The sequence below is a fragment of the Vidua chalybeata genome, chromosome 1 (assembly GCF_026979565.1).
Source record: "Vidua chalybeata isolate OUT-0048 chromosome 1, bVidCha1 merged haplotype, whole genome shotgun sequence".
Lineage (NCBI taxonomy): Eukaryota > Metazoa > Chordata > Aves > Passeriformes > Viduidae > Vidua > Vidua chalybeata.
Genome location: NC_071530.1, coordinates 92,860,305 through 92,880,050, shown reverse-complemented (window position 1 = coordinate 92,880,050; position 19,746 = coordinate 92,860,305).

Genomic DNA, 19,746 nt, shown 5'->3' with positions numbered 1-19,746 from the left:
AGCTTGTTTCTAAAAAAACATTCTCTACTTATCTTGAAGCTTTTTTTTTCATGTGGTAGGAACTTTTGTGTCTTCTTGTATAAAGATAATTTTACTGTTGCCTTCTTCTAGAAGTTGCATGTTTTGAAGCTGCTAGTGAAATACTTTTCTGGTACACTCATGATCAACATGGGATATATCATTGACAATTTCACTGTTGATGCAACTGAAATATCAGATTAGCTAATATAAGGAGAAAAAGGGGTTTTAAATTTTTTTTTAATGGTGGTTGTGTTCTCTACTCTTTAAATATATTCATTAAGGACATGCATAGGTCTTTCTGGCTTCAACTAATAACAGATGTTTTAAACATGATGTAGAAGCTCCACACAGAAGGATATTTCTCTCCTATCAACTTCAGTTTGAAGCATGAAATATAATTATCCTTATATCATTATCTTAGCCTGCATAGTTCAAAGAAATAAGACACAATCTGGAAGTGTTTCTGTGCCAAAAAATGTGCTAGCCTTTTCTTCTTTGAAAATCTGAGTAGCAGCTAGGAGAGAGAAGAGAGAATCCTTCCTCCTGGGTAATAAAAATGGGAATGTTTTCTTTACTTTATGTCCCAACACAAAGCCCAGTGTCACAACCACCCTTCCTTCACAGCTAAAGCCTGCAACAAGAGCATTCAAACTGCATGGAAGACACCTAAGTCAAAATAATTTGCTTTTCAGGCATGCTGAGTGCTTTCTGCAATTGATGCACTACTGATGCCTAAGGAGAGCGCAGCCTTGGAATGTGAACCAAGAACCAAGGTTCCTGGGAGAAGTAATGTGCCCTGCTCTGTTCTGTTCTGTATGCCCTGACACATATGTTCCATGTTACTCCAATGGAAAGTAGCAAAGGCAGCAGTAGGAGGAGCAAAACAGGTTAGAAATAGGAGCACCAAGCAAAATAACATCTATTTATACAAATATTTGGATTCTTTAAATTTCCCCTGAAACCGTGATAAATTAAGGTGGAGTCAGCTACTTCATGTATTAGGAACACCATTTGCCTGATGGTTGAAAGGTACAGTGTGGACATTTACATGGGAGTTAATCACTGTAAATTGTTCTTAGTGTCAATGGGCATCTAGTCAGTCCAATCAGCACAAACTATGGACACACTCTTCTTCACCTTAGGCAGATTTTTAAGACAGGTCAAGTGGATTCTGTGCTAAGAGTTCTCATTGCTTTCCACTGCCAGCATGAATGTGCCTCCCCTGGTACAACTTGAGGCCATCTGCTCTTGTTCTCCTATTGCTTTTTACTTGGGTGAAGACACCAGAGAACATGATAGTCATAATGGAGAAGAAGAAGCCAGAAGCTTCTGACAGAGCATAATGCAAAGATCCAAATGGTACAGGTTATTTATTGCAACAGGCAGCATAGTTTTATTGCTAGAATGTCCAAGCTGGTATATCTTAAAGGCCACTGTACAATCTACTGATACCAGCCTTCTTCATTACACAGTGTATGCAAATCTTATGGCAGCTCCATTTGGGACTGATACAGTGCCTGGACAAGATGATGGTGAGTCCATGGTGAAGCAATCCGATCCCAGAGAATTGCTGTGAAAATTTGGTGGTCCAAAGGGTTTGCAGAAAGGATTGGTAATATATCAGTGTTTCTCATTATCCTTCCTAGAAGTCATCGCAAATGACTACTCCCAGTGTAAAAGCAAGGAAGCCACAAATGCCACTCTGCCTGAAGTCATTTTTAAATTGAAGGTGAAGCATAGGCAATGTCACACCATTCTCAGCTCAGTGATAAGGTTTTTTGTTTGTTTCGTTCTGTTTCACTATGTTTATAGATAACATTTGTAGATGATACAGCCTGTTATTCCAGATTTTCCAACATATTTGAACACTCAAGGATAGATAAAAGCATAGATGGCACTCACTGCAAAGTGTCTCAGATATATGTTTATATATTTAGAACCTTAACATAGCTAATTATGATACCTAGCAGAAGCAGCATGATTCAGGTGGAGCAAGTTGCCCAGAGCCAGCAGGAGGGCATGTGTGACTCAGCTGCCAACAGATGATTATCTGTTGAACTTATCATCATATTGCTGCCCACTACTTTATGAAGAGCATGGGTCAGCATAATACTTAGAATTTCAGGGGAGCAGTGTGGAGTTCCCACCAGATTTCAAGCAGCAGATTTTACTTGAATGTTTCAGGAGTGGAGAATCAGCACAGCTGCCTCAGTAAACCACAAGTCTTGATAAGTTTGCTGAAGCACCTTCTCTTATTTTTCTCTTAATATAACACACTGAATGATTATGAAATTAAAGTTATGGGATGACATGATTACCCATTATGGGGAGATATGACATTATGGGATGTCATTATTATTATGACATGATTACCTAATATGGGGTCTTAGCATGTATTTAGTTGGTATACAAAAGGACACAAATCTCATGGTTAAAATTATTTTTTTCAGTTAAACCACTCAAATGATGGCAAGAACTCAATGATCACAAGTCAGCCATGTTATCCAGGAAATGAAATGAAATGAAATGTAGTTGTGGCACTTTTATCTTACCGCTGAAGTGAAAGTAATGGCAAGATATGAGCTATAGGCATAACCAGTTATATTGTAGTGGAGGCTGACTAAGCAATCAGGACAAATGACTTCATGCTGCAACACTGAACATATAAGAAGTTGTAGACAAGACTGACTGTGGTGGTGATGAAAGTTGTGTCTTTGCATGTGTCCTCTCACACACACACTTTCCCTGTCTGATGGGCCATTTGCCCTAAGATAAGAACACTAGGTGAGTATTTCAGGATAGATCCCCACCTCTGGCAAGGACATCTGCAGGGTATGTCCAGCATGAAAATGGGGAACACTCATTTTTGGACTGGTGAGTAAAAAGCACTGAGTCTGCTTGAATGGGGAGATAAAATGCTAAAGTAGCTACATAGATACTTGGTTGTTTTGTAATTGTTAATCTGCAAGGCCAAAAACTTTAAACCTGTACTTTTCTAGATGGAGCTTCTTAATTATAACCCTTTAAACATAAGTTGTTGATCAAAACTGAGACTAAATGGATCTAACCACACCTAGGCATCCCTGTGAAATTTAGAAAGGAAGGGGGCCTCTGTGAAGCTTGTGACACAACAACCTACTGAAATCCTTTCTAATACTTGATAGAGCTCTTATTTAGATACAGCATGGGCAATATTTAGATATGGTAATAGCAAAAATCTAATAATAATCATCCACAAAATCTGTGTGCCCTACTTCTCAATCCTGGCCAAGGGCCTTCTCTTGACTCTTCTGCCACAGTCACAAGATCTTTTACATGAAGATTCTTCTGTGTTAAAACTGATATTTCTGGAGATATTTAAAGTTCTGATTGAAGATTTGCTTTTAAGAAATTACGGACCAGCCAGTCTAAGATGCCTACAGATTAAATCCGCAAAGAATCTTCAACAGTGGTACATGGAAAGAAGTCTGAGCCAGTAGGATTTGGACTATAGCTAGACCTGCAAATGTTCTGTTCAGATTGCATTAAGATGTCCTTTGAAATCTAGTCTATTCTGGGATTTTATTGCCATATCTTAACAAATATTAACACATCTTACATAAATCAAAATAGAAGTCATGGCTTTCACATGAAGATTTATGGTCATTAAGTCCTGGCAACCAGAACTGCAAGCAACAATGAGCAATTGAAAAAACTGAAATGTTACAAAGGATATTATTTTTTTTTCCAGTTGCATGATAACCAGAGATTCACTCATAGTCATTCAAAGACTTCTCAGAAGTATTTGTTCCCTTTTGAGTGACCCACACAACTCATCAGAAACTCTACAAAATGGGCTTTTTATTGCTTGCCCCATCACTTCCTGAAGCTGAAAGATCCCCAGGAAGGAGACAGAGAAAGTGACTGCTGCATGCAGTGATAGACCTTAGCCTTAATTAAGACCTCTTTATCATATGAATCAATGATCAATGATCAATGATTAAATAACAAAAATATGTGTGACCTGGTTCTCCTGCAGCTTTCACCAAAGCCACTGTCACTACCATCATGCATTATTTCACATTGATTAAAAGCATAGGAGGAGAATTAGACCCAAAAGCAGAGAGTGTGATAAATGCATCAATGTTTTTTGGGCACTGAATCTTTTAGTAAATACTACTAAGCAAATATACAGCTCTTAAAAAATCAGAGTCAGAGAACACAGCAAAAGCTTGCAGTTGGAAAAGACGCTTGGTAATTCCATGGAAAAAGTGTAAATAGTATCAAATGGCACACTCTCCATGGATGGGGTTCCACCCATTTATGGTAGAAGAGGACTGGGCCCAGCATCTTGATCTGTGTTCAGCTAAAGCTCCCTCTCACAAACTTTCAGCATCCCAGTTCTGCTGGTTCAAGAAACATGATACTTCCCAACATGAAGGATTCATTGAAGTTAGGAGGAGGGACAGGAAACTTGTCTTTTCTTTCATTTGTTTTCCCCAGTTGCATGCTTTGGAACTTTGCCCTGGAAAGACACATTTTATGAAAGAATTTTACAGAGGCTCCAGCTGCTTAGAAGATCCTACAATTCATTTTACTAGGAGCAACTATGAGTGACCAGCTCAATTTCTTGCAAGAAACTGGCAGTAGACATTCTGACAGTTTTTGTCAGAGATAAAAACATAGAGATTCCATAAGATCTGATGGCCATTTCTTCAGCCCTTATCTATGATCATCTATTTGAGGGGTTGTGTGGGGCCATAAAATGTGTGAAGAATTGATTCAAGCATCCCTTACATGCTTGAAGCAGAGCTATTAACAAAAAAATGGCGAATTATTTATTAATATCTAGCATCAAATTTGAGTTCTAATGTGACAGCAAAACTTCATAAGTTGTGTTCACATTTAAGCAAAAAAATGCAAGAAATTATTGTTCTTAAAAGCTTTCTGTTTAAATGGGGGTTTCCTTTGTGAACACTTTGGAGTTTTCTGAGAAATAACAAGCACTTTTTTTAGCAGGAGCTGTGAATTAACTTTTTATATCAACAATGCCAGTTTCTTTGTACATAATACTTTTTTTTTTCCTTCATGCCCTAGCAGACAGTTTTGGCCTCAGCTTTGGTCAGGGTGGCTGCACTGTAGTTGTGTTCAGTCCTGGCCAGGGTATCCTGGTGATTTGCGCCTTAACCCTCATGCCCTGAGTTGATTCTCTGACTTGATCATGGACCTGCTTCACACTTTGACCAACAGGCTGTCTCCAACCCTGGCAGATACATCCTAGCACAGAGTGATCCCATCAGTGACTTGCTGACCTGACCTACTTGCTTGATGTTGGACCTTCCATGTCACTGGGGGTTTCTCTGGCAGTCTAGACTCTCTCTTGTCTGAAGGTGTTAGCATAAAACATGCTCCACTTGCCATGTCCAGGTGCCTAAGGATGGCATCCTTGTTGATAATGACACCATCTCTGTCTGTGTTTACCATGCTCAGCTTCTGGCTCCCCTTCCTGCCAAAATTTGTGATACTGTGTTTTGCCTGCTACTGGGATTAAAACCACATCTATGGGCAGACTCAAAGAAGCAGGATGAAGTCCTCATGGTCAGGTTGGGGAATGTGTACAACAAAGCATACTGACATTACAAAAAAAGCCAAGTCTGGTAAAAATGGAAGGTATTTTTTGCATTAAAAGTTCAGGGTTGGAAATATCATCTTCAGATGAGCATGACTTCCATTTTAAATGGTCTCTTCTTCAGAAGCCACATTTAATGTGACACAGAATTGTGATAGATATAACTATAGGTGAGTATCTCCTAATTTTTCCTGAATCTTCACTTTTCTCACAAGTCCCTGTGATGCAGGGTAGAAGGACTGCAGTATAGGAAAAAGATGACACTTTTGATAAATAAGTTATAGATGTAGTGTAAATTGCCATTTGTTTACAGTCGATTTCCCAGCTGTGATTTGGAAACCATCTGATCAGAAGAGAAATCGCCTAAACAAAACTAAACAAAATTAAGGACATTCAGTTAAACAGTGAAAAGGAGGGCATTAGGAAGAAAATTGATGGCTCCTAAGGGGATTTTCCTCTCTGTATAAACTAGTTGACCAGATGAGAATGCAGATAAGTCAACAACTATAGATTCATCTCATTCCTATTGTTACATTTTCTATGAAGAATGCAAGTTGGTGTTACCAGCTCTAAGTAGTTCTACGAACAAATGTTACCGGGACTGGCATGTAATTGTTAATATTTAACATAATTTTTGATGAGAAATCATTATTAAAACAGCAAAAGCCTCCACAACATCTAATCTCTCTCTTCCCTCTGAAGTCGCCACTGAAAGGTGTGTTCTCTAGAAAGTGATTTAGACCAAGACTCTAACCATATTTTCCTTTAGAAATTAATCAATAGAATTTATCAAATTTGGGTTTAATCTACAGCCAAACTTGGGCCCTTGATTACAAAAAGAGCTAAAGAAGCTTTTCGTTTCTAAGCCATGGATAGCCTTTAATAATATCTTTATATATTGTCTGCTATTGGAGCTGTGGAGTAGACCATCTTATTAAATGCTCTAGAAAGTTGAAAAAAATTAAGGCCTTGTGTTAATGAGCAACTGACCCAAGCCCAAACTACACATGTGGTTTGCCCACTCTTTGAGTTTGTTGTTGAGTTTGGTTCTTCCACTTTCTCTGTTGTTTATCTGGGATCATTTAAGCAGAATTACAGGCCACTGAATTTCACCTATGTCAACGAGGCAGGACATTTCAAATACTTCTAATGTTTGATTTTGTTCAGCTGAAAGCAATATCTCTTGGCACAACTTCTGTTCTGAAAAGTTAAACTCTGGAGGATCAAGCTATGCCTGATGAGTCAAACTCAGATATTGGGTGTTGTGACAAGTTTTTGTCAATTTTCTCAGGCATGCTCTGACAGCAGAAAGGAAAAAATTGTCCCCAGTTCACAGTCAAGGGGCACTTGGGAATAAAACTCTAGGTGCTTGTGACTCATTTTGAGTTGCAAACCATAAGACACAGCTAGAGTAAGAGGGCAAGTTCTGCACACGAGGTGCATCACCCAATACACCCAGCTACTGACACCATGAATGCTGAGTATGAGAGAACAATTGTGAAGTAGCTAGTGTCAGTCCAAATGAAGAGATGTCTTAAAAGAGAAATCCTGAAGTTCTGTTGCCTTACATTTCAAGTAGCACAAGTAACTGAGGTATTCATTTTAATTTTTACAACCTTCTTTCTAAACACAAGCTTCATTTTGCTTTTAACTATGGTAGAAAGAAAAGGATTAACTATTCATCCTTAATTTTGAGGCCCAGAGGGATTACCTTTAATGAAGGGACCATGAGTGCACACTGTCTGTGGCCCAGGACACCTGTGGTGTGAGGTGACAACTAGTATTATTTTCTGCATGGTGAAAAGGATGTGAAGCAGGAAGCAGAATTACATCATCATAGCAGGGCATCTCACCCCCACCAGAGCTTATCTGCTGCTTGTTAACCAGTCAGATAACTCAAACAGGACAAGATGCCCTAGAGCAAGTTATTTTGGCACCATGGGGTTATAAACATCTTACCATTTGTTAAGTGAGATCTGGAAAGGTAAGCTAGATTTTTGACACTTAGTTTACACCAAACTTTAACAAAGCAGAAATCTATACATTTCCCTGGAATGCAGTGGAGTTTCTCCCATGAGCAGGAACGCCTGCTTTGCAGTTACTCTCCAGGGATTAAGTGAAGGAATCTCTGCATGTTATCATCATTTCAGTGATAAATTACATTCAACTCCTATTCAAAACTATTACTTTTGATAGGTGTCTTGATATAATGCACTGGTTTATGTTACGCTGTAATCTACTAGTAGTTCTTTTTAGTTTTATACTGTGTAGTAAGAGATTCTGATTAAGATCTTTCAGCTGTTATCTCCTGTCTGTTTAATAAATAATTCAGTTTATAAATAGACCTTATCTGCCATCCTTAGAATCTGCAAGCCAGAGTGATTCCTTACATTTAAACTGTTGCCAAATCTTGAGGCTAAGGCATGCCTTGTTTGAAGCTCACACTCGTCCTGTGACAATTATGTAACAACAAAAGATGGGAAGGGGCATGGATTCTCTCAGCAAAGGTGAAGTTATAGTGTGAAAGAAATCTTGTGTGAGAATACTCCCAAGGCCAAGCTAGCTTATGTTGCTCAACATTCTTGAAAACAAACCGCTGCTGTTGTTTGTTTCAAGAAGGTTCCCAAAAATGGGCCAATCTGGCTTTGTTTTGCCCTTCTCCTGGTGGACCGCAAGAAAGAGGGGAATACTTTGAAGATCTCTGTTGCCAGCTAACACAAAGGGAAGTGGATATGATAGTAGGGGTGCAATGCTCTTAAGGGTATGACTGTACTGTGCAAGACTACAGGGACTGGAATATCAATATCAACATACCTTCAGTGAAGCTGGTGGCACACCTCTGCAGTTGGCTAAAAGTTGGGAAACTACTGGTGCTGTCTGCAATAGCAAATAAAAAATGTGAGGCTTCTCCTCCATTATTGGCTGGGATCAGTGGAAGATTTGGTTTAACTGAGTTTTCAAAGAAAAGGAATGGGTCAAGGAAGAAATTGATCCAGATTTTAGACTCTTTATGGATATAATCTAGTTGGTCAGATAGACCATCCCTCCGTCTCTCACAGACCTCTTCTGAAGGAAGGGGCTGAAAAACTATTTCATAAGATAATCTGAAGGAGAGGCACAGGTTTCAGATACCTAAGAATGTCTGAGGAAAAAAAATAAATCACGCTATGGTGTGTGATTTATTTTAGTGTGATGTTTAGACACTTCTATGAGTTGGTAGCAAGTAAGCAGAGGTGTTTTGGATTGCAGTTTTAAATTTGGGCACCTACTTCTTTTTCTGGATTGAATTCCAGGGCAGTAGAAGCAAAGGAAACAGACTCCATCAAGACCTCCCAGTCTGAACAGGAGACTTGCACTGCAGGTGAGATTATATTTATTTAAATTTATTTAAATTCCATAAACTTTGGACAGTCTCCAGTTCTCAAGTTAGGATCTTTTATTTGATGTTGGTGGGCAGTTACAGCCAACAAGCATGACCCAAGATAAATCCTAAGCAAAAGAACACAAACAGCCCTTCTATGAAAATTAAAATCACAGGATTTTTCTCTCTTTCCTGCCCCCTCAAAAATTGTTGATTTATTGCCCTGAATCAAACCATGTCATTTAAAACCAAGAAGTCAGATAGACATGGAGTTAATGATTTGTGTAGGAGAACTTGCATCTAGAAATTATTGTAAAAATATAGAATACACTACAAAAGGAAAAAATAGCTTTGTAAGAGGAAGACTTATTAAACTTCACAAGCTAGTAGAAAATGTTGAATCAAACATTTCTCCTCTGACCCATTAGCAGATTTTACTAATATGATGTTCATCCTTCTCCTTATGTAATAAAAGTCTACACTTTCAAAATGGACACTTTACTTATTGCTACAAAATATGTTTAGTTAAAACTCTATCCTGAGACATGCCAGTGCAGACTTCATGCATCAGTATTTGCCCAGGCAAAACTTGTATTTGTTCATGCAAATGTACAGCTAGGACACATAAATATTGATTTGTTTGCATAAGAAAGATATTTCTCCTGGCAAAAGTTTTTGAAACTGTGGCCTGACGTCTAGGCCCAGACTATTTAATGGCCTTTGAAGACACAATGTTAGCAGGCAATTTTTTTGAAGTTTGCAAAAATATAACAAATTTGAAAAACATATGTTCAAATATTCAGGTTCAACCATTATGAATTTTGAATACAGCATTTCAGACAGAATAAGGTTTCACAGAAGGAAAGAGGGTCTCTATTTAAAACAGGAGCCTGGGAAAATGAAGACATATGTTCAATTCCTGTTACTGCAATAAACTTTACTGACACTGGGCAAGTATCCTAATCACTCAGTCCCTTAGTGCCCAGCTGGAAAAAGCAGGAACACTGGTGCTTATTTTTCCTGTCTTGCTTCATTTGCCTCGAAGGTCTTGGAAACAGGATTGCTTCTGATTATGTACAGTTAGTGCTTGCAGGAGCAAGACCCAGATCTCAACTGGAAGCTCCAGGAACCACAAAGAGCAGGACTGGACAGTGTGAAATTAAAAGGGTGAAAACTTTCAGTATGGCATTTCTAAACACATTTCCTTAAGTGCTCCCTAGGAAAGGGGGAGGGAAATTTCTTTCTTTATTTTATTTAAGTTTGAATTCATGAAAATATTTATACTGAAAAACAAATCAATACTCTAAGGATCTTGTAAGTAAAATTCAAGTATTTTAAAATTTAGGTAGCACTTCAGCAATTTTACAGAAAACAAGGCCAGCAAGTTAGCATTGAGAACTACAACAGTAACACCAATTTCTGCTGCTACTCTTCAAACTAGTGGTAGAAAAAATTATTTTTTCACATGAAATTCTGGTAAGTTGTGTTAGATGGGGAAAGCAAGTACAGGTAGTTCTCTCTTTTGCAAAGATTTGCTTATGAAAAAGGGTGAACACAGCATGATGTAAGATAGGAAATGTCAAAGAATGTTGTTATCCCTTTGCAGCCAGGACTGAGCATTAATCACTTTCATGGATGCACACAGCCTTCCAGAGCAAACCAGCAACCGTGTGTCACTGGGAAAAATACCACTTTTGTTCACAGTTTCAAGCTTTAATACTTGTAATTAAGCATCTTTTTCATTATTTAAAAAAAATGCACAGTTTAAGGTCATGGATAGTATTTATTTTTTCAGTAAAAATGGGCTGTAGATAAAAAGAACATCAAAAACACAAATTGTCTTCAATTGTCACAGAACTGAAAGGTGATTATAACTAGGTCAGCACAAACATCTGACTTATGCCATTTGACAATCAGCCATTGGCTATTTTTTCCACAGTAAAATAAAAGAGTGAAAGCTGTTCCATTTCAGATCAAATGAAATTGTTAAGCTTGGGTGGGGTTTTTTTGTTCGTTGTGGGTTTATTTAATTTTTTTACTATTTTTCATCTACTTCACTATTAAATGTAATTACCTCCTAAGACTGATTTTTTTAAATTAAAAAAATAATTTCTGTTTGGAACATATCAGTACCAAGTTGATATCTTTAGAGTTAAAACAACCTAGGTTTAATAAATATTTTTATTTATTCTCTATTTCCTTAGCAAGAGTCAACAAAGAGCTGAATTAAGTGATTCTCAAGTCAGTCTCAAAAGCTTTTGCAGCAAGCATATAATTGTTTTTCTTCCTTTCCCCCTTTTTCCCCCAAAAGGAGACAAGTAGCACCAGTCCCAAAACCTTAGGCAAATGCCGGAAGCCTTATCAGACCCCACACCAGAAAAAAAATCCAGTGTGATAACACTCATCCCTTATTTCAGAGGGGCCACAATTTTCTTCCTAAGGAAAGATCTGTGCCATTTCCAGCCAGAGGTTTCAGAAAGTTATACAAACCTCCTGGTTCCACATGTGTCTGGGAGTATTTTACATGACTAGGTTATACCCATCATTTATTCGTTCTTTTATAGGGCTTTCTCTCACACAGCAATTCCTATCATGCACTTCCCATTGATCCCAGCCAAGCTCAGACATCCCTTGGGTGGAAATGCAGAGACAGAACTGATGCATCATTTTAATGGCACCCACATATCCTTCGTGTCATGAGGATCTCTGTGTAACCTCTTGGGAGTATCTCCCTGTCCCATTTTTGCTACAGGGCCGTACAAAAGGTCAGAGAAAGAGTCAGCAGGATGGGTCCTGAAGGGTCATTCTCTGATCTTAATTATTCTGATGTAGTTGCTTTGAGTTATAGGCACCATTTTTGCCTGTGAAAAGATGATCTAAGGTTTGCCCCAAACCCTGACTTTATAAACATGGCTTTCTTATTCCCCCTTTCCCTTTGTCTAACAGATGGCTTTACAGAACTTCACACACCAAGAATATTTGATGTGCTATACAGAGTGGACCATCATATAATTTACTTTCTAATTTTTTAACTGAATACTGAGGAGGCACTATGAAGCCTAGTGCTAGCTAGCAGTGTTCAAATAAGATGAACTCTGAATCCCATTAATTACTGAGTTTCTCAGTGTGTCTGGTAAATGATGCCTAGCTTATTTAATCCACAATATAGGGGTTAACCACAGGAAATAGAATTTTGAGAATCTTTAAGAAAATTCTCACACAAGTGTATTAATACCAGATGTATGAAAAGCATGCCACCAGGGAAAATACAGATTGAAAATATTATTTAAGTGTATAGTAAATAGATAGTAAATATAACAGCATACATTCACAGTTAAATATAATTTAAATAATTTTTTTGTCTTTTCAGTGAAAAATTAGTAGATCATTAACTTCAGGTGATATCTTCCAATATCAAAAGAAATCAAGAAATATTTGCCTGGAAAATAGCTCTTTTAAGAAATAAAACCATGTCTATTCCTTGTTAGTGGCTAAAGCAGAGAGAGTATGAAAGATTCTTTCACATGGACATTACTGGTTCCTTCTTTGTTTCATGTACAAACTCATTGGCTTCAAATTTTTCCTTATAGTTGAATTCTAAGCTGAACTGTATGCATGTTATCCATGATCCACTGTCCTCTGCAAGTAGATGTCCTTATATTTACAGCAAACATTTTTGACCACTTGTCATCCCTTATTCCAAATCACTTGAGTCCTTTTTTCCAGAGTCTCTTCCCTCGGATTAATCTGGAATCATATCACAAAAAGTACTATGAGATTACAGCAAATTAACTAGTTTTCAGTAATTCAGAAATCTGATGTCTTACTTGGCTCAGATAGACATGTGGAATTGGTACTAATCCATTGGATATTTTTCATTTTTAAAAAAGTTAAAATTAATGGAAATGTAATTCTAATAGGTCTTGTTTCTGTTTGTGCACAATGGTCCTACCAAAAAATTCACATTCAAACTCTGTCTGCTGTTACATATACAACAACAACAACTATTTCAAAAGAGGTTTTATGTAAAGATGTAGTGTGTGTTCTGTAGATGCCAACTGCTCACAAATTAATTGGATTTATCAAGAAGTTCTAACCTCCATACAGAGTAAGTGAAGTTCAAGGCCCAGAAAGAGAGAGAAAATCAAAACTAAATTAGAGCAAAAGAAGTAAAATAGTGCAAATATCTAAGAGAGAAAACATCCATTCACTTTACCTTGTATGACCCTGTGGGGTCTGTTTTTGTTTTCCACATCTATTCATGACAAGTGTACTCTAGGAACTTGCTGTGCAAAATAGCAAATCCAGTGAAAATTTAAGAGCAGTTTTAGTGTGCAGATACTGGACCTACACTCAGGCAGCATGGTTCACAGATTTTTCCTTAGCTGGATATAACTACTGTCATCTTCTTCCTTTAGCTGGGTCCACATCTAGGAGCAGAAATGTTATTAAATTCTCCGTATCACATAGTTAAAAATAATACTAATCAGGGCTGACAGTGAAGCCGAAAGGGTGCTAGGCATCCTGGACCACTCTAACAACTTACCAGTCACATTCTTCCTGTTGCAGGTATTTTACATGAAACCTCTCAGGCTTGGTTCGCTCTGTGTTATACTTTTTTACTATGGTGAGCGCCACACATTTAAAAAATACATATAAAGCCCACCACAAGATATTCAATCAGCTTTTATTCTAACACCACAGCGCTTCAGCCCACACAAATGATCAGAAATTACTACTTTCACAGGTATTAATCTTCATTAACCCCCCTGAAATCTTTATCAAAGATTTCTTTTTATATCTCAGCTGTCCTTCCTCCCAAAAAGTGTGTCTCAACACCAGGTGTTTCTCACCCTTATTGTATGTGCTCATCATAAATCCTGATAAAAAATGTGTAGACCAAGATACAGACATGCAGCATTGCTTCTCCCCAGTGGTTGTTGGTGCCTAAATATGCTCATTAGAGAAATAGAAAATCATGCTTCTGCTGCACATCATTCACAAGGCATTATTAGCAAGAAATGTTTCCAAGTCTTATACTGTTTGATTTCTTGGCATTATCAGATTATTCCTAAGCAAGCTTGCTCAACATCCACTCATAGTTTTAGATTTATTTGGAGTTTCTTGCCACTTCAAGCACAGCTTTTAAACAGTCATTTATATCCTGTTTCTTGTCTAATTCATGGTAAATTGACTACAAGCATGTATAAGCACAAATTAGAAGTCAATAAAGGCAACCTAAAACAAGGACAGATTTTTGCAATTACCATGGCACTTTTCCCCTTCCCATTAAAGAATTACTTCCTATCTTATCATGGCAGAGAATCATAGAATCATTTCAGTTGGAAAAGGCTGGTAAGATCATGAAGGCCAACTGCTCATCTAGCACTGCCAAGTCCACAACTAAACCATGTGTCTCAGTGCCACACCCACATCTTTTCACTACTTCCAGAGATGGTGACTCCACCACTTCCCTTGACAGCCTGTTCCAATGTTTAATAACTCTTCCAGTGAATTATTCCAGTGAATAAAGCATTCATAATATGCATTCTAGATCTCTCCTGGTGCAACTTGAGGACATTTTCTCTTGTCCCATCACTTGTTACTTCAGCGAGGGGACCAATACATTACTTCATTACAACTTCCTTTTGGTCAGTTGTAGACTCTGAATAGCATCACTTCATAGCAAATTAGGCTTGTTACATTCTGCAAAGACAAAGTAGTACTTTTCCTGGAAATCCAAATTTTTCATTGTGACCACAGTACTCTCTTGAGCTATATCATCACATATCTTCTTGCAAAATCATGTATTTCCATCTCTTCTCAAGCAGTTGACAAACCAAAAATATTTAAAAACTTGTTTTTCTGTAATACCTTCATATTTTCTTACTAAAACCCCTGTGTAACTCTTAAGCATATATAAAACTGTAGAAATCAGATGGGATCTTGTGAGGTAAAAAGTTCCTGTACCTAGTAAAACACTACTTTGCATCAATTGTATTTTTTTCAGAATTCCTGACATAGAAATAACTTAGACTTAATTTATACCTTCTCATTAAGAAGGTATTTATACCTTCTCTGTTTTAAGAGTTCATTGAAAATTTTCTACTTTTAAAAATCTACTTTTATTACCTGCTGCTTTCTTATGCTCTTTAAAAAATACTGCTTTCACAAGTGGTTCTGCTGAATCTGTGTCTCTACCCACTTCACCACGATGATACTCATTAAAACTGTTTTCTTAATATGACTGTATATCTTATAACAGAGCTACAATATCAATGCTGTCTCTATACTTCAATCAATGCTTTTTTAAAGCCAGCTCTAGGTGACCAACATCATTGTGTTCTTCACAATGTTCTTCTTCATCCTGCCTGTTTTGGATTCTCTGTTTTAGCTGTGCTTTGTCTGTTATTTTCACATCTTTAAAGGAGCTCTTCTCTCTTGCACAACAGTGGCCTGAATCACAACTGGGTTCCCTTAGGCTCTGTGTTAATCTGTTGTCTTAAGGCAGCTTGTGGTTGATCTAGTAGGTAAGAATTCCATTTCTGAATATTAACATATTCTTGCAAACACCATTGTGAGTACAATGAGCTGATTATTCTGATCCCTCTGTAGGCAGCTGTGTTACAGGTAGAGTTCTTTCTTATTTTTCTACTATAATGCCTTAGTGTAAGGATCATTTTAATGTCAGTGCTGAGAGCTGGTGTGGGCTCCTTCAAGTTCTCTGTAGACTCAATTTGTTTCTTCAGTGAGAACACACATGCTGGTAGCAAGTTTGCTCACTGCTTGTTTCAAAGACAGTAACTGCACCAGCAGATTTTCATACTCAGAGGTTCCATTTTTTTTTTTTTCCATTCTGCTGAGATTAGGATATGCTTCAGAGATAGTTGCTCCACCATATTTGGCTGAGATTTTTGCCTTTGATGAGATCAAGACTCCATGATCTCAGTCTGTTTTCTATTCCTGGGTAATGTATCTGTATTATCATGTATCAGTAATATTTCTTTGGCTTTATATCAAAAGGAGATGAATATTCAGGTTTGCCCAAAGGCTGAGCTAAGATGACCAGATCCTGACTCTGGTCCACCTCCTCCAGCCTGTTCAGAAGGCTCTGCTTGCAGCAGAACATGTTTGGCATTGCTCCCAGGGCCGTGGGAACACACAAGAGCTGCCACCATGACTGGGGGCTAATTTAGAGTAGCAAACAGATTCAAGGAAGACCAAAGCAGCTCACAAACAAGCAGCAGTCAGAGGCAGAGCTAAATTTATCAAGCAACACATTCTGTCCACTCATTGCTCATTCATCTCTAACAACTCTGTTTGTGAGCATAATTATGTTTTTCTGCAGTGGTTGTTTGAGAACATTTTTCTGACTATGTCATGGAGCAACATTCTAACTCACCCAAAATAAAGCTTTTTTGTTTCTTTGTTTGTTTCTTTGAATAATTAAATTCCAGATGAAAGATTTGGCTTCTCCAAGGAAGGCACAGAAGATCCTTTCCAATAGCCATGAAAAAGTATTTTAAATCAGATTTGTTCCTAAGTCACAACATGCATAAAATCATTCTTAATATAGCTTTCTGGGATTTTTTTTAGTACTAAAATGAACTTCAAAACAAATTTAAGGAATCTATGAATAACTTACTGTAGCGGGAAACAAGCAGGACACTTAAGTCCTTTGAAAAGCAGAATCATATTCATTTACTATTTTTATTTATATCTGCTAAATTACTCTTAAGCCAGTCATTATTCCCAAGAATAATACTTTACTAGATATGCTGCAAGCCATTTCAAAAAATAAGTTGTTATATTAAAATTGAATATTTATGGAAGGTAATAAGTATAGCTCAGAAAGCCTGACAAACATATATTTGTTAACCTTAAAAAAAAAAGATAGAAAGGATAATTGGATACATCTGAATGAAAGAAAGCTGAAGTTTTAAGCGGCCAATGGAATATCATAAGTAGCTAATGAATGATGTCCCACTTAGTTTAACATTTGCTGTAGGAAAACCTACCTATTCAACATCATCTATATTCACATAAATTTTCAAAAATAATAAATTGCTCATTGATATTTTTTTTTTATGGATCTGTGGTCATGCTGTGTGAATTTCATGCACCAGATTATACTTGAAAATCTGTAGCCTTACTGAAATTTGCAGGGCTACAGATGTCCACAAGTTTGGAATACTGTGCCCCCATCATGCCCCAGTATATAAGTTTAAATGCGAGAATCAAGTCCAGAATTATTATTCTGAAATACAATTAAAAGAAAATTCATCAGCAGGGCACGCTGCCAACAACTACCTTTTACTCTGCACTTGAGGGATTACATTCCCCTAAAATATTGGCATGTTTGGCTGTGCAAGTTGGACATACCAAGCTCCTTCTGAAAACTGATGTCTGTTTCGAAACACTAGGCTTTTGTGAATCTCTTTTAAACTTTTAAACTTTATCCAGAAGAATATTTTTCCCTCCAAGGCCTCAGATGCTTATGTATCTTTGCTGCTCACCACCACCAAAACTATCAAGTCACATGCTTAAACGAAATGGGAATTTACAGAGAGCCAGGCAAGCACTAAAAGCTCACCCTTAGTTCACAACAACCAGAATTTGTAAAACATGCCATGCAATGAAATGAATACATTTAAAGCCTGGGTTTTGATTGTGGCTATTTGAGGGAATAAGAAATCACATGTATCAGATATTAGTCTTTTGACTTGGACGTTATTCATGCTGCAATGATGAGAGAAGAACATTACCCTCCGGACCCTGTTCACACCACCCTTGAAGCAAATGGAAACAGTCCAGCAGTCATAAAAAAGGCCAAGATGTGTCAAGAACATTTTTCAACTACATGATGACCTTTATGTTTTCTTTCACATGCTTCTCATTACAAAGCAATTAACAAAAGAAAGGGGGCTTCATAAAGTGGTTGGAAAAGAACTTACAAATTAAATGGCAATTAAATACATAACTAGAAACTATCAATTCATGAAGAAAGCAACAGACAGGATTAAATAGCAGCAATGCCTTTAAATCACAGCCCTCATAAAGTATTAAAAATAAAAACACAGTTCATAAATACATGTTTGAATTCAGAAGCAAAACTGCATCTGCAATGAGACAGTTACTGGATGAGCAGACATATTGTTTAAGCAAATTCAAATGTGCCTCAAGAACAATATTTAGTACTAAATATTGTTCTAAAATTTAGGTCTATCAAAAAAACACTGTTTCTATAGCTTTTCTTCACGTGGCAGCACAAAACCTGTCAGAATAGTATCTGATTTAAATATAAACCATATAGAAATCTGGAGAAGTAAGAATAAGTAGAATGAAGAGAAAGAAAGAAAACCAAACAAAGAAAAATAACTTTCTCCAAAATACCTCCAAAAATGACAAGACCAGGCAAAAATGTGTAATGAAAGACAGAGAGCAGAAAAAAAAGCAGCATGAGTCAAGGGAAAAGGAAGTATACATGTAGTACTTTAAAGCATATTGAAGTGGGTACTAATGGAGAAATAATAAAATTTTATCAGCTTTATAGGATTTCAGCAGGCAAGTTTTGAGACATCTTAGGAAAACAATGAAGGATTTCTCAAACAGAAAAGAAATAAAGCAAGCAATGGGTAAATGGTGTCAAGAGCTGCTAAACAAAGTCACAATATTAAAAAAAATATTAAAAAAAAAACTTTCTCAGGAAGAGAATTATAACACACCACATCTCAAAAGAGCAAAGGACTCCATGAAAAAGATCGCATCTAAAAACCTTACAGCTGAAGAACACTGTAACAGAGGACCAGGGTGCTGATATCTCAGAACATGCAGTGTTGGTAAATTGGAAAAAATGTGGAAATCCATCACAGGTACCCATTCCTTGTAAGGAAATACTTCAGAAAAAAATGCTGATATTTAATAGGATGTATTTCTAATTGAGTCCTAAGAGTTGCCAGAATTCAACTATTTGTTGCTTTATGCTATCTATTTAAAAATAGATTGGATCATTAGCTAGCTAGCTAGATAGATAGATGTCAAATTCCAAAGAAAATCTTGAAAGAAAAACCCATTAGTGGGATACAAATCAGAGCTAAGCTAAAGTGTAGCTCTGTAAAAAAGCACTGAAGGGCAGTTTATGGACTTTATATCAAAGGACATGCCAGAAGCAATACTGGACACACAGGTGTAACAGAGCTACCTTTGTGCCCCTGGCTGTGTCATAGCAACATGGAAAATTTTCTGCATGCTAGAACATTCACCTTCTGTGCAGATCAAATCTATATGATTTTTCTGTGTCATGACAGCATTTCTCCAGGAAAAAAAAAAAAAAAAAAAAAAAAAAAAACCAAAAAAACCACCCCAACTAACTGCCTTCCTAACTTTTGCATCTGTTTTGGTGTGTATAAGATAATGACACAATATATGTCATTTAAAAAATAACCTTATTGGACTTGAAGTGTGCTGTATTCCTGAAGATTGAAATCAAACTCTTGAGAACAGGTGGAAGTGGAATCAATGTCTTTCTTAAAAAGCAAATTCAGCTTTAGCTCAGTGTATCATTCTTGCTTCTTTTCAGATGCAAAGGTCCAGTACTACATCACCCACAGAGATGGGACTTGTTACAAATAGAATACTCATTTAGTTATCTTTCTATGTTGTGTACCTTACATATAAGCTTTGCAATTTTACCTCTTCTTATCAGAGCTTTACACGTGTAAAAGCTCTTCCATTTTATATTTGACTGAAATTTTGC